This window comes from Ovis aries, chromosome 11 (assembly GCF_016772045.2).
Source record: "Ovis aries strain OAR_USU_Benz2616 breed Rambouillet chromosome 11, ARS-UI_Ramb_v3.0, whole genome shotgun sequence".
NCBI classification, from domain to species: Eukaryota; Metazoa; Chordata; class Mammalia; order Artiodactyla; family Bovidae; genus Ovis; species Ovis aries.
The window spans coordinates 379,662-394,995 of record NC_056064.1 but is presented as its reverse complement, the minus strand read 5'-3'; the positions used below and the strand labels follow the sequence as shown (position 1 = coordinate 394,995).

Here is a 15,334-nt window from a genome sequence, read left to right as displayed (position 1 = left end):
ACTCAACCCAGCATGGTGTTTAGACCAATCTCTTTTGTTTCTTTTTGATAGTAAGACACTAAGCTAAGTCCACATATGGAGTAGGAAGTGACAGGTTTCCCAGAGGGCATTCCTGTCTTACATGGTCTCTATGGTACTTTCTGTGAGGCACAAGCCACATTGTCAATTGGGAATCTGACGTAGAAATTCAAAGGAGACTTCATCAATTGTGACTAATATTTTGGGCACTGCACCTTATAAAGAATTAACTTGGCTTCTTGCCATAAATATTTGGAATGTAAAGATACTGCAAAGTTAAAATCTCAGGTATGAGAAATTGAAGAAAGCAATTAGTAAGGATGAGATGTTACCAAGAGAGAAGTGAGGAGATAAAATGAGTGAACAGGAACAAACTCTAGGGGGAGACTGAGGCTTAGGTCTGAAGTCTCAAGCATCCAGTCTGGAGTGTCTTGCTTTAGGTCCTTCTCTTACCCTGTACAGAGTCAGAACTTTGATCTGTCCTTGCAACTCATGGCTTCAATGTTGAGCTAAAAAGTTTCATACAAGTTTCTAATTTCACAGATTCTTATTCTCTTTTGCTTCAGCCCGTGCAAGCTGCTAACCCTACTACTTAAGGTTTCTTTTCCTTCTTTCCTCTTTGACTTGATGCTCACTTTCATTTTCTTGACTATGACATTAGTGCCTCTTAACACTTGATTCTAAAACACTGAATCTTACCTGGAACTGCATTGCCTTCGTCTCTTGGGTCAACCTCGCTTTAGGAGCAGATTGAAAGCTTAAAGGAAACTTTGAATGGGTCTGGATTATATGCTTCTGGGCTACTGGTTGCTGAGCTTCTTGTATTTTCTTCCTATTTACTCTGACTTCCTTGGGTTCAGCCCTAGGGACTTTTTAAGGGATTCACATAACTTCTGATAACTTAATTAGATAGGTTTTTATATATTTGCTCTACAGCATTAGCTTTACCTGTGCCTACAGTTTCCTAACACCAGTCCTGTGAATGATTAGTTATTTTAGTTCTATAGATTTCTCACTGTGGCAGAGACAGCAGTGCTCATTAAATACTTCACTGACTTATTATTACACTGTCTTGCTATAAGGTAGAGCTCACATGGCTGATTTTGGCCATGGTCTCTGAGGGGCCATGACGAGTGCAATTTCCAGTGAAACAGTGAAAAGCTTATGCATAATTCTCCAGTTTCTTTCTTCACCTGCTGCATCAATCAAGGGGGCAATATGAAAATATGTAAATGTGGTACAACTACAAGATGGAACCTGTGTCAGCCTGGGTCCTTGGCAGATTATTGGCAAATTGCAAAAATGGTTAGAATTCTTCCTTTCCCTGTAATTACACTGCTTACAATGTGACCTTGTAGCTACTCACATCAAGATAGGAGGAGCTTTCTCCTTCACCCCTTGAATTTGGACAGTTCCTGTCACTTGTTGGATACAATATTCTAAGAGCAAGCTTTCGGAGACCTTGCATGTGTCCTTACTCCTTTTCAGAAACTTGAGGCCAACATGCAAACAAGCCTGAGCTAGCCCTCTAGAGCATGACACCAGAGTGAGGAGAACCATCCCAGTAGAAGCCATTTTAGACTAGGCCATTCTATGACTGATCCACCAATTGATTGGCTTAGTCTGGCCTAAACCAGAAGAATTTTCCACAGACCATAGCTTCCCATACCCTGTGGAGCTAAAACAATTGACTCTTCTCAGTATCTAAGCTTTGATATTTGTTATACAGCAAAATACAACTAACATATATTAAGTCAATCATCTTCTCTGTCCTTGAGTCTGAAACTATCAACAAAAACTCTGGACAGTCTAGAGTAGCTGAACTAGAAAGTCATTTGGGGCTCAGATAGTTAGTCTGCTGATCAGGTAGAAAGTCTCACCAGAGCAAGAGAAGAAGGCAGTAGATATGCCAACAGTGGCAGAGGAAACTATGCAAACAGAGAGAATTGGAGACAATATCTACTTTACCTTCAAAAATCCCTTGCACATCTTTTGTTCCAGTTCCTTCATGAAGCCCAGGCTGCACTTCCTCTGATACTTTGTATCTTACAAAAGGATTTATTTTTTGAAAGTTATCTATTCCTTGAACCAAATGATGCATATCAAAGACTCTACTTCTTTTTCCAATCTCAAGTAAATGTATATTTAGTCAGTGTTACATAACAAGAGTTTGTCTTCTTTTCTTGTCTCAGTTCAAGGCTTTCTTTGCAATGAAGTGGTAGAGATAGATTTGTGTTTGACACTGTTTTCAATTTCAGCAACATTTATTTTTCTACTTATTAAGATAATACATAGGCATTATACATGAGTAGGAAGATACAGAACAGCACAAGGAAATAAAAATCAGTCACAATTCCACAGCTAACCAATAATTAACTAATATTTTGGTATATACCTCTTCATGCTCATAACCATATATGCCTATATTTTAATGAGATTATTTTATATATTTAATAAATTATTTTCACATGGATTGTCTAAATATGTAAATATATTATATAAAATTTGTATATCTAATATATTACATACAACTATCATGTATAATAATTTAACATATCTATTACATATCATTTTATACTAATATATAGTAACATATATTAGTTTTAGTAACTTGAATATTTTGAGATTATTAACCATTCTGCTGCAATATCACTTTGAAGCAGTTTCATAATATTCCACTGTAAAAATATGTAACTGACTGCTGAATCTTTACACTTTAACTTTACACTTTACCTTTTCACTTTTGCTAAAAATGTTGCAATGTGGTTACCAGTGGGGAGAGGAAAGGAGGGAGAAGCAATATAGGAGTAGAAGAGAAAAGGGATCAATATGGGATTATTTGAAACCATTTGTGTGAAAGTTGTATAGCACTACAACTGGATCTTTGATTCAACAACAACAAAATACTGCAATGAGCATCCTGATGGAAAAATATTTTTACTAGTTCAGAGATATTTCATTACACAAACTCTGGGTTAAATGGTGTGTGCATTATTACAGTGCTTATTGTCTATTGCTGAATCAATCTGTTGTCGAGAGTCGATCCCACAAAGCAGAACTGGATCTCAAATTCTCTTCAAATGACCTTAATCCAACTAGCAACATTCATGAGGTACCTATATTATGCAAGCTGCATACAGGAGCTACTTCAAATTCTCCTAGGATATGTGCTCTATTCAAATAAACAGGTATACTTGACTTCCCTGCACTTCTAAAAATCATCTCAGTGTATTTATCGAACTTTCCTAAGAAACTTATTGACCACTGAAGCAAAGCAGAGACCATGTCCTATGTTTGTCTGCACTTTCCAAGTACTTAGAAAACACCCTGACACAAAGTAGAGACAAGAATAAAGGGCTCTTGAGTCAAAAGATTCCCAGTATGCCTCTTGGTTACTTGGGTAGTTCAGTTAAATTCTTGAAGCTTCAGTTTCCTTAATAGTAAAGTAGAGACAAAAGAATTTCTCCTATAAAAGTGTGGGATAAAAAAGTATGAGACATATAGAATGAATACCAAAATGATAGAAATAAGCTCTTCAGTAATTACTTCAAATGTAAGTGGACTCCACTTATATGAGGTACCTAGAATAGTCAAAATCATGGAAATAGAAAGCAGAATTGTGGTTACCAGGGTTTGGGAAGGAGGGGCAGAGAAGAATGGAAGTTATTGCTTAATGGTCATAGAGTTATGCCTATTGAGTGGGCAAGACAAAAAGAGTTCTAGATATGGATGGAGGTTGTACTTAATACTGCTGAATGTACAAGTTAAGGTTAAGATGTGGTTTTAAGATGTGTGTTAAGATGTGGTTAAGATGTGATTTTAAAACATATAAAATTTGGGAAAAATTCCTTCATGAGTTTGTTGTGAGACTTAATACATGTAATGATCAAAAATTTTAATTCTTTTCCTTCCTTACTTTTGACAATGAGTGCTTAGCTGATGTGAAGGGACCTGATGTCGAGAGACTATAGCCTAGTGGAATATAGTGCCACTTTCTAAAATTCACAATGAATAACTTTTACTGACTTCTGCATTGTGATGATTCAGTTGCCTGTCATTTTGGATTTTAAAGCTTTGGATATGGGAAATATTCAAGATCATTTTGAAGGCCATGAAGCAAACTTGAAACCAGGATAACCAGGAATAAACTAGCATGCCTTTTAATTCTTCCACTTCATACTTCCAGACTTCTTCCACTTCCAAGGCTCTATCTTTATTTATTTCACTGGCTGTGTGCCAGTATCTGGGGACAGTGTGGTGAGTAAAACCACGAATGGTCACTGCCCTCAGGGAGCTCACAATCTTCATTATTATAGGGACCAGAGTGAGAGAAGGGAATTATGGGCAATCCATCTGAAATTCTACCATTTGCTTATGTATTCTAACAATTAGAGACAACAACCCTATCCCCCGCCCCCTTCCCCCAGACTCTGATTTAAAAAAAAAAAAAAAGTGTATCCAAGGTAATGGTGTGTTGCACTTTAATTTAAAAATAGAGGCTTGACAACATTATATATGATATCTAATGGTACATCTGCACTGTAGTAATTAACATTGCAGTAGTGTCATCTTACCTGTAATGCTAATTTATAGTGTTCCCAGTGAACTACTTTGATGCAGAGCATGTTGGAAAAAGTTGTATTATGTAGACCAGGAAACTGAGTTCAGACCGTTCAGGATATAAGTTGAAGCTGCAGGAGATATCCAGGTTACCTCTGGCTGCCTCACAGTTCTCCTTTTTGTTTTATTTTAGTTCACTACAAAATGAGATGAGCGATGTCATGCCCATTTTGTAAGCGAGAGAAGTAAGTGTGGTTGGCGAATGCTCAATGTCTTGTCTCCTGATTCCCAGTCTAATGATCTTGATGTGAGCAAATGCTTACATTGTAAAGTTGGCTGTTCTAATATGGCAGACACAGTGTTTTGTGGTAGCTCACAATTAGCCAGGGCCTCTTATTAATGGACTCATTTCCTCTTTCATTCTGCTGGCATTGCAGCATTAGAAGGAAAAAAAAATCAGCCAATATTTTAAAGGGGATTTTTAATTCTTTGAAAATGAGCAACAATCCTATTTATAACACTTGGCATCTTGGTTTGAATCCTTAATTTGTGTCAGATATGGTGCTAAGTACAGGCTTCCTGGATAGCTCAATGGTACAGACTCCACCTGCAATGCAAGAGATGCAGGAGACTCCGGTTTGATCCCTGGGTCAGGAAGATCCCCTGGAAGAGGAAATGGAACTCCACAACACTACTCTTGCATGGGAAATCCCATGAACAGAGGAGCCTGGCAAGCTACAGCCCATGGGATTGTAAAGAGTTGGACATGATTGAGCAGGCATATATGCATACATGGTGCTAAGTACTGAACCTGAACTTAATTAATCTTCACAATTTCTCCAAATCCAGTGTGGTACTTAGATCTGTGCTGTTTGCTTCCTCTTGGATGGGAAGCTATGGGGCCAAATCTGCATAGCGTGGAGGCCTTCCACAGGCATACCTGTTCTCCTTGGTCTCTGTGACTTCTTCGCATCTTGAGGCAAAGAGAACAAGGGAGCCAGAGCTTGATTCCACATGTCTCTGGCTCTAAAGCCTATACTTTTTACCACTGGGAACTATTAGATCACATGCTGACTACCTACCAATGCATTCTTCAAATATGGATTGATATAACAGGAAACCCTCATTGGTTCAGAATTCATAAGATCTGGGGTTATTTATTATATTAAGGTTCTTCAGAGAAACAGAAACAATACAATGTAGAACGAGATTTATTTTAAAGAATTGGCTCACATGATTATGGAGGCTGGTGAGTCCAAAATCTGAAGGGTGTCCTGGCAGGCTAGAGATCTCAGAAGTAACTGATGATGTAGTTCAGGTCCTAAGGCCAATTACTGCAGCATTCCTTCTTGCCTGGGGAGGCCAGTCTTTTTGTTCTACTCTGATTTTCAACTGATGCAATGAGATCCAGACAAATTATGATGGGAAATCTGCGTTATTCAAAGCCACTGACTTAAAAATTTATATTATACAAAACTATCCTCACAGTTTAGTCAGTCAGTCAATTCAGTCGCTCATTCCTGACTCTTTGCGACCCCATGAATTGCAGCACACCAGGCCTCCCTGCCCATCACCAACTCACGGAGTTTACTTAAACTACCCTCACAGAAACATTCAAAATAGTGTTTGGCCAAATATCCAGGCATCATAACTCAGACAACTTAACACATAAAATTAACCATCATATTTATCTTCAAATCCCATTTACTTTCTTTACTACATCTTCCTTAAACAGCTCTTAAGCAGCTATGCTAATACAACACATAACAGGTTGATATATGTAATATAATAGTGTGTATTTTCTGTGGGCTTCCCTGGTGGCTCAGCAGTAAAGAATCAGCCTGCAATGGAGGGGACACAGGAGATACGGATTTGATCCCTGGATTGGAAAGATCCCCTGAAGGAGGGCATGGCAACCCACTCCATATTCGTGCCTGGAGAATCCCATGGGCAGAGGAGCCTGGCGGGCTACAGTTTGTAAAGTCACAAAGAGTCTGAAGTGATTTAGCATGCATGCACACATAATTTCTATATTATATAGTTTAAAAAGTCAACTGTACTAAAGTTGTTCTCCAAACATCAGTCATATCGGAGGATAGCCAGTTTGCAATAATGTATGTTTGAATTATAGAATAATTTAAAAAAACAATTTATTAATAACTTTTAAAATAAATTGCTTTTAATAAATTGATTATACACACAACAAGATAGCTTTATCTTTGAGTTTGCCTGGGATATTAGAGATGATTCTGTTCAAGTCCTTCAGGTTGTCAAACTTCTTATTATAAAATTGTGGAAGAAAAGAGGAAAAGCATCTTTTTAAAAAGACCTAATTCGCAAAATAAATATGACAATCTTTTGGCTTAATGGAGATAGCACGTGTATGGTTGATGTCTAATGTGGACAGCTAAGCTTGAGCAAATCTCACTTTCAGAAATTACAAAACATTCAATAAATAGTTACTTGTTTGGTGTGTTACAAAGCTTATGTGACATTTTTATTCTATCCTATTTCTATTCTCTCTCAAAGCAGTCTGACTGAAATCTCCTCTTAATACTCAGAAATAATTCCCCACAGAATTCATGGAAATACAGTACTACAAATAGAGTATAGAACAGATAACAGATTTCCAGCTGTGTAAAAGGGAAATACTGTCATCTGATGAACAAAGGTTGATTCTTAGCACAGATGGATGACAGAGTCAGGGTAGGAGACACACAAGAATTTTGAGAACTTATTATATGTCACATGTTATGTCACATTTTGGATCATAAAACTAGGTATAAATAAAAGCTAAAGACTATTCAAGGTTATGTGAGGAGCAAGAGAGGGTGCTACCACTCAAATGACTATGAGCAAAAGCTCATGGTCTTCCTACTGTCTTAAACAGCTTTAAAGCTACCATAAAGATGCTGCACTCCATTTCTCAATGACCCTGTAAACTTTAAAATTTAAATATTTTATTGTTTTTCAGTTGCTCAGTCGTGTCCTACTCTGCAACCCCATGGACTGCAGCACTTCAGACTTCCCTGTCCTTCACCATCTCCTAGAGCTTGCTCAAACTAATGTCCTTTGAGTCAGGGATGCCATCCAACCATCTCATCCTCTGTCATCTCATTCTCCTCCTGCCTTCAGTCTTTCCCAGTATCATGTCTTTTCTACTGAGTCAGCTCTTTGCATCAGGTGGTCAATATTAAACCGTCAGCTTCAGTATCAGTCTTTCCAATTAATATTCAGGGATGATTTCCTTTAGGATGGACTGGTTGGATCTCCTTGCAGTTCAAGGGACTCTCAAGAGTCTTCTCCAGCACCACAGTTCAAAAGCATCAATTCTTTGGTGCTCAGCCCTCAGTCCAACTCTCACATCCACACATGCCTACTGGAAAAACATAGCTTTGATTAGACAAACATTTTTCAGCAAAGTAATGTCTCTGATTTTTACTATACTGTCTAGGTTTGCCATAGCTTTTCTTCCCAGGAGCAAACACCTTTTAATTTAATGTCTACAGTCAACATCTGCAGCGATTTTTGAGCCCTAAAAAATAAAGTCTGTCACTGTTTCCCTTGTTTCCTAGTCTATTTGCCATGAAGTGATGGAACCGGATGCCATTATCTTCGTCTTTTGAATGTTGAATTTTAAACTAGCTTTTTCACTCTCCTCTTTTACCTTCATCAAGAGGCTCTTTACTACCTCTTCACTTTCTGCCATAAGGCGGGTATCATCTGCATATCTGAAGTTATTAATATTTCTCCTGGAAATTTTGATTACAGCTTGTGCTTTATTCACCCCAGCATTTTGCATGATGTACTCTGCATATATGTTAAATAAGCAGAGTGACCATATACAGCCTTGTCATGATCCTTTCCCAATTTTGAACTGTTCCATTGTTCCATGCAGGTTCTAACTATTGTTTCTTGACCTGCATACAGGTTTCTCATGAGGTAGGTAACTTGTTCTAGTATTCCCATCTCTTTCAGAATTTTCCACAGGTTGTTGCAATCCACACAGTCAAAGGCTTTAGCATAGTCAACGAAACAGATGTAGATGTTTTCCTGGAATTTTCTTTTATTTTTATAAGTCAACATAAGTTGGCAATTTAATCTCTGGTTCCTCTGCCTTTTCTAAATCCAGCTTGAACATCTGGAAGTTCTTAGTTCACATACTGTTGAAGCCTAACTTGGAGAATTTTGAGCATTGCTTTACTAGATTGTGAAATAAGTGCCTTTGTGTGCTAATTTGAACATTCTTTGGCTTTGCCTTTCCTTGGGATTGGAATGAAATTTTACCTTTAGCAGTCCTGTGGCCACTGTTGAGTTTTCAAATTTTGCTGGCATATTGAGTGTAACACTTAACAGCATCATCTTTTACGATTTGAAATAGCTCAGCTGAAACTCCATCATCTCCAATAGCTTTGTTCATAGTGATGCTTCCACTTGACTTTGCACTCCAGGATGTTTGGCTCTAGGTGGGTGATCACACCATCATGGTTATCTGGGTCATTAAGATATCTTTTTTTATATAGTTCTTCTCTGTATTCTTGCCACCTCTTCTGAATATCTTCTGCTTCTGTTTGGTCTATACAATTTCTGTCCTTTATTGTGCCCATCTTTGCATGAAATATTCACTTGGTATCTTCAGTATTCTTGAAGTGATCTCTAGCCTTTCCCATTCTATTGTTTTTCTCTAGTTCTTTGCATTGGTCACTGAGGAGGGCTTTCTTATTTCTCAGTGTTATTCTTTGGAACTCTGTGTTCAGATGGGTATATTTTTCCTTTTCTCATTTGCCTTTAACTTCTCTTCTTTTCTCAGTTATTTGTAAGGCCTCCTCAGACAAGCATTTTGCCTTTTTGCATTTCTTTTCCTTGGGAATCATTTTGATCACCGCCTCCTGTACAATGTTATGAACCTCCATCCATAGTTCTTTTTTTTTTTTTTTAAATTTAATTTTATTTTTTTTTCATCTTTTTTTTTTAATTTTTTTAAATTTTAAAATCTTTAATTCTTACATGCATTCCCAAACATGAACCCCCCTCCAACCTCCCTCCCCATAACATCTTTCTGGGTCATCCCCATGCACCAGCCCCAAGCATGCTGCATCCTGCGTCAGACATAGACTGGCGATTCAATTCACATGATAGTATACATGTTAGAATGTCATTCTCCCAAATCATCCCACCCTCTCCCTCTCCCTCTGAGTCCAAAAGTCCGTTATACACATCTGTGTCTCTTTCCCTGTCTTGCATACAGGGTCGTCATTGCCATCTTCCTAAATTCCATATATATGTGTTAGTATACTGTATTGGTGTTTTTCTTTCTGGCTTACTTCACTCTGTATAATCGGCTCCAGTTTCATCCATCTCATCAGAACTGATTCAAATGAATTCTTTTTAACAGCTGAGTAATACTCCATTGTGTATATGTACCACAGCTTGCTTATCCATTCATCTGCTGATGGACATCTAGGTTGTTTCCATGTCCTGGCTATTATAAACAGTGCTGCGATGAACATTGGGGTACATGTGTCTCTTTCAATTCTGGTTTCCTCGGTGTGTATGCCCAGCAGCGGGATTGCTGGGTCATAAGGAGTTCTATTTGCAATTTTTAAGGAATCTCCACACTGTTCTCCATAGTGGCTGTACTAGTTTGCATTCCCACCAACAGTGTAGAAGGGTTCCCTTTTCTCCACACCCTCTCCAGCATTTATTGCTTGCAGATTTTTGGATCGCAGCCATTCTGACTGGTGTGAAGTGGTACCTCATTGTGGTCTTGATTTGCATTTCTCTAATAATGAGTGATGTTGAGCATCTTTTCATGTGTTTGTTAGCCATCCGTATGTCTTCTTTGGAGAAATGTCTATTTAGTTCTTTGGCCCATTTTTGATAGGGTCGTTTATTTTTCTGGAGTTGAGCTGCAGAAGTTGCTTGTATATTTTTGAGATGAGTTGTTTGTCAGTTGCTTCATTTGCTATTATTTTCTCCCATTCAGAAGGCTGTCTTTTCACCTTGCTTATATTTTCCTTTGTTGTGCAGAAGCTTTTAATTTTAATTAGATCCCATTTGTTTATTTTTGCTTTTATTTCCAGAATTCTGGGAGGTGGATCATAGAGGATCCTGCTGTGATTTATGTCTGAGAGTGTTTTGCCTATGTTCTCCTCTAGGAGTTTTATAGTTTCTGATCTTACATTTAGATCTTTAATCCATTTTGAGTTTATTTTTGTGTGCGGTGTTAGAAAGTGATCTAGTTTCATTCTTTTACAAGTGGTTGACCAGTTTTCCCAGCACCACTTGTTAAAGAGATTGTCTTTACTCCATTGTATATTCTTGCCTCCTTTGTCAAAGATAAGGTGTCCATATGTGTGTGGATTTATCTCTGGGCTTTCTATTTTGTTCCATTGATCTATATGTCTGTCTTTGTGCCAGTACCATACTGTCTTGATGACTGTGGCTTTGTAGTAGAGCCTGAAGTCAGGCAAGTTGATTCCTCCAGTTCCATTCTTCTTTCTCAAGATTGCTTTGGCTATTCGAGGTTTTTTGTATTTCCATACAAATCTTGAAATTATTTGTTCTAGTTCTGTGAAAAATGTGGCTGGTAGCTTGATAGGGATTGCATTGAATTTGTAAATTGCTTTGGGTAGTATACTCATTTTCACTATATTGATTCTTCCAATCCATGAACATGGTATATTTCTCCATCTATTAGTGTCCTCTTTGATTTCTTTCATCAGTGTTTTATAGTTTTCTATATATAGGTCTTTAGTTTCTCCAGACGGCTTCACAGCTGAATTCTACCAAAAATTTCGAGAAGAGCTAACACCTATCCTACTCAAACTCTTCCAGAAAATTGCAGAGGAAGGTAAACTTCCAAACTCATTCTATGAGGCCACCATCACCCTAATACCAAAACCTGACAAAGATGTCACAAAAAAGAAAACTACAGGCCAATATCTCTGATGAACATAGATGCAAAAATCCTCAACAAAATTCTAGCAATCAGAATCCAACAACACATTAAAAAGATCATACACCATGACCAAGTGGGCTTTATCCCAGGGATGCAAGGATTCTTCAATATCCGCAAATCAATCAATGTAATTCACCACATTAACAAAATGAAAAATAAAAACCATATGATTATCTCAATAGATGCAGAGAAGGCCTTTGACAAAATTCAACATCCATTTATGATAAAAACTCTCCAGAAAGCAGGAATAGAAGGAACATACCTCAACATAATAAAAGCTATCTATGACAAACCCACAGCAAACATTATCCTCAATGGTGAAAAATTGAAAGCATTTCCCCTAAAGTCAGGAACAAGACAAGGGTGTCCACTTTCACCGCTACTATTCAACATAGTTCTGGAAGTTTTGGCCACAGCAATCAGAGCAGAAAAAGAAATAAAAGGAATCCAAATTGGAAAAGAAGAAGTAAAACTCTCACTGTTTGCAGATGACATGATCCTCTACATGGAAAACCCTAAAGACTCCACCAGAAAATTACTAGAGCTCATCAATGAATATAGTAAAGTTGCAGGATATAAAATCAACACACAGAAATCCCTTGCATTCCTATACACGAATAATGAGAAAGTAGAAAAAGAAATTAAGGAAACAATTCCATTCACCATTGTAACAAAAAGAATAAAATACTTAGGAATATATCTACCTAAAGAAACATCCATAGTTCTTGCAGGCATTCTTTCTATCAGGTCTAATCCCTTAAAACTATTTGTCACTTAAATTGTAGAATTTTAATAATAGTCTCAATTTATTTTCCCATATAGAACTGGCAGAAACCTGTCTCACTCCTAACAGAAGTGGTGGTACTCTTTCCTTTAGGATTCAGTCTTCTCTAGCAGATTGCTTTTTACAGTAATTTGACTGAATGCACTTGGCTGGTGACTCTATCCCTAACATCCACGACAGTATCAGCGATTATGTTGTGTACTAGGGCTTGAGTTACTGTCTTCACTTAATCCTGTGCTGCCCATGTGAGGAAGACTTTAAAATCCATGTTATAGAAGGAGGAGATGGAGGCTCAAGGAGCTACATGACTCTATCTAAAGCTGTAAGTTTAGAAACTGGCAGAGTCAGAATGCATCCCTGGGTTATCTGATTCCAAATTATAAGCTCTTAAAAGAGAAAAGGGCAGGAGTTGGCAGAAAAAGTGTTTGGGAAATCATATAGCTTATAAGCAGCTGCTGGGATTGGAGATAAACTCTTAAAATCAAAATATGTTTCCCCACAAATGTGAGAGGTTGGGTTTAATTTTTTTGGCAAGCCCTGGCCTAAATATATTTGGGGATTTCTTTACCATCCAGGCAGCAGGAGAAACTCCAGTACACACTTGCTGGTTGTTGAGATATGGATTCATACCTGATTATCCTAGTGTTGGCTTTATCGACTGGGTGGTCAAACTCATAATGTTTGAATGTAATCAGTGAGCCCAAGAAATTTAAAAACATCACTTAATCTGGTTTTCTACAGAGTAGCTCAAGATGCCAAAAGGTTGATTTCTATAGGCTGAATTCATGAAGCCAGTAAGCTTATTGTTCATATAGACAATCTGGAAGCATCCATTGAAGAATAAACAGTGTGGCAGAAGCAACTGGAGTCAAATTATTGGCCTCACTATAATGTACATATACATAGATTAGCAAAATTGAGGTGGGTTTTAGAGTGAGAGGGACTTCAGCGATAATCAAGCCCAAATTTTCAATGAATAAAACTGGAAACTGGGACACAGAAAGGCTGAGAGATTTATCTAAGACTGTATAACAACTAAGTTGCAGACCCAAGACTAGAAATCAACCAGTTAACTCTGCTTCTTGCTCTGTGCAGCACATCAGCCCTTCCTCTTATTCTTTTATTTGTCTTAATATTTTTACACTCAGGGTACACCAGAATATGGACTCAGAAATGTCAGAGCACTGAGAAGTGTATACACAACTACCACAGTCAATAAAAACATAGAAAAAAAAATGCCTGACACCTGGACATATCATTTACATGATATCACTCATCTGGATATAGAGCTTCTCTCAGTGGTTGTTCAAATGTTTTGTGCCATGACTTTAGAGCACTAAGTACAAATGAAGGGTGTTAGATGCTGAGAACGGAGATGAAGGTAAAAGACATGGAGTATTAGAAGCAGGCATTTTTGCAATGTACCTTTGAAGAAAGAGAAGATAAATATTTGGAGCTTGCAAGTGGAGTAGTTAGAAAGGGAGTTACTGAGATGTGGGTAAAAAGAAAAAGGAGCTGGACTAGAATGATGAGCTTTGAGTTGGCATAGATGGAGTTGCACAGGCAGGTTAAAGTATAATCTCACCCATCACTCTTAACCCTGCAGGGAGGATAGAGGTTTTATTCCCTAGGAATGCTAGTTTACTTGTCTCTCTGTAACCCGTCCATCTAAGTCACTCTGCTCTTCCTATATGAAGAGACTGGGAGTCTGGAGTCAATATTGAAAAACTAGATGCAATAATCAAATGTGCTTCTTATAATTATACTAATCCTATTATTATTCTTAAGATAGAAATTTAACCTATGTATGGTAATACTGATTCATCAAATCACAGATGATATCTTTCAGTTTGAATACTTCAGGGTTGCTAGGCTGCACTAAAGCGTCCCTTAACATGATTGGTAATGACAAGAGGAATTAGGAATATTGTGAAAGATGCTGCCTGATCTGCAAAGGTATAGGCTATGTAAAGAGAATGTTCTTTGTCCTCCATCTCTCTTAAGGGCAGGTAGCTGGCATTAGGCTTGGTATGTTCTTCCCTTACATAGTTGTTGGCACTGAAGCCCTTCACCTATGCCCAAGGTTTGCACAGTATCTGATCAGGGAGAGGGAAGCAGAAAGATGTGTCTGGAATGAGTTTTTCCACTATAACCCTGGTATATAGTTTTCCAGGCATGAGTCCTATATATTTCTTGTTTATTGAGCCATTGCTGCCAACTAATGGTTTTATTAATTTAATGTTACTTGAATGATTTAATATTATGAGTAAAATTTAATTTTGATAATTTTACTTCTGTATCTTATGAACTTTTTAAACCCTTACACAAAATCTGGAGGAAGGTGTGACCTTCCAATTTTCCAGATGAGGAAATTGAAACACAGAAGGTTGTGTAACTTGCTCAGTGACATTACAGATAGTGGCCTAAAGAGTCAGAGACTGGATGCAAACTGTCTGATTTCAAGGTTGGTCTCTTTCTCCCGCACTGTGCTTCTCCTAGCCCTTAAAAAGTCAGCCTCATCTGTATCGCTGTGGTTCAGTTTTGGGTGAAAGATTAGTTCTCCAATTCTCTTAGCTGGACTAGAACTCTAAATCGGCATGCTAGGCTTTTTAATGCTTAGAGAATTCTTGCCAGGCATCTCATTTGTATCGAAATTTTGGGATTATTGAGTGACCCAATAATCCCAATTTTGGGGATTATTAGAGAGTGACCAACTGTATAGAGTAATCAGTATCAGCTGATTGAACAGCAGTGCTGCCCTCTTGGAAATATTTGCTCCTCTGTTCCTTTTGATGAAGGTGAAAGAGGAGACTGTAAAAACTGGTTTAAAACTGAACATTCAAAAACTATGATCACGGCATCCAATCCCATCACTTCATGGCAAATAGATGGGGAAACAATGGAAACAATGACAGGTTTTATTTTCTTGGGCTCTAAAATCACTGCAGTTGGTGACTGCAGCTGCAATTGAAACATTCTTGCCCCTTGGAAGAAAAGTTATGACAAGCCTA

General features: G+C 37.8%; 1 protein-coding gene across 1 annotated transcript in view; it reads right to left on the bottom strand.

The window, feature by feature from the left end:
* Nucleotides 1-15,334, bottom strand: part of CA10 (carbonic anhydrase 10) — a 568,264-nt gene that overhangs the window by 202,241 nt on the left and 350,689 nt on the right. The window lies entirely within an intron of this gene.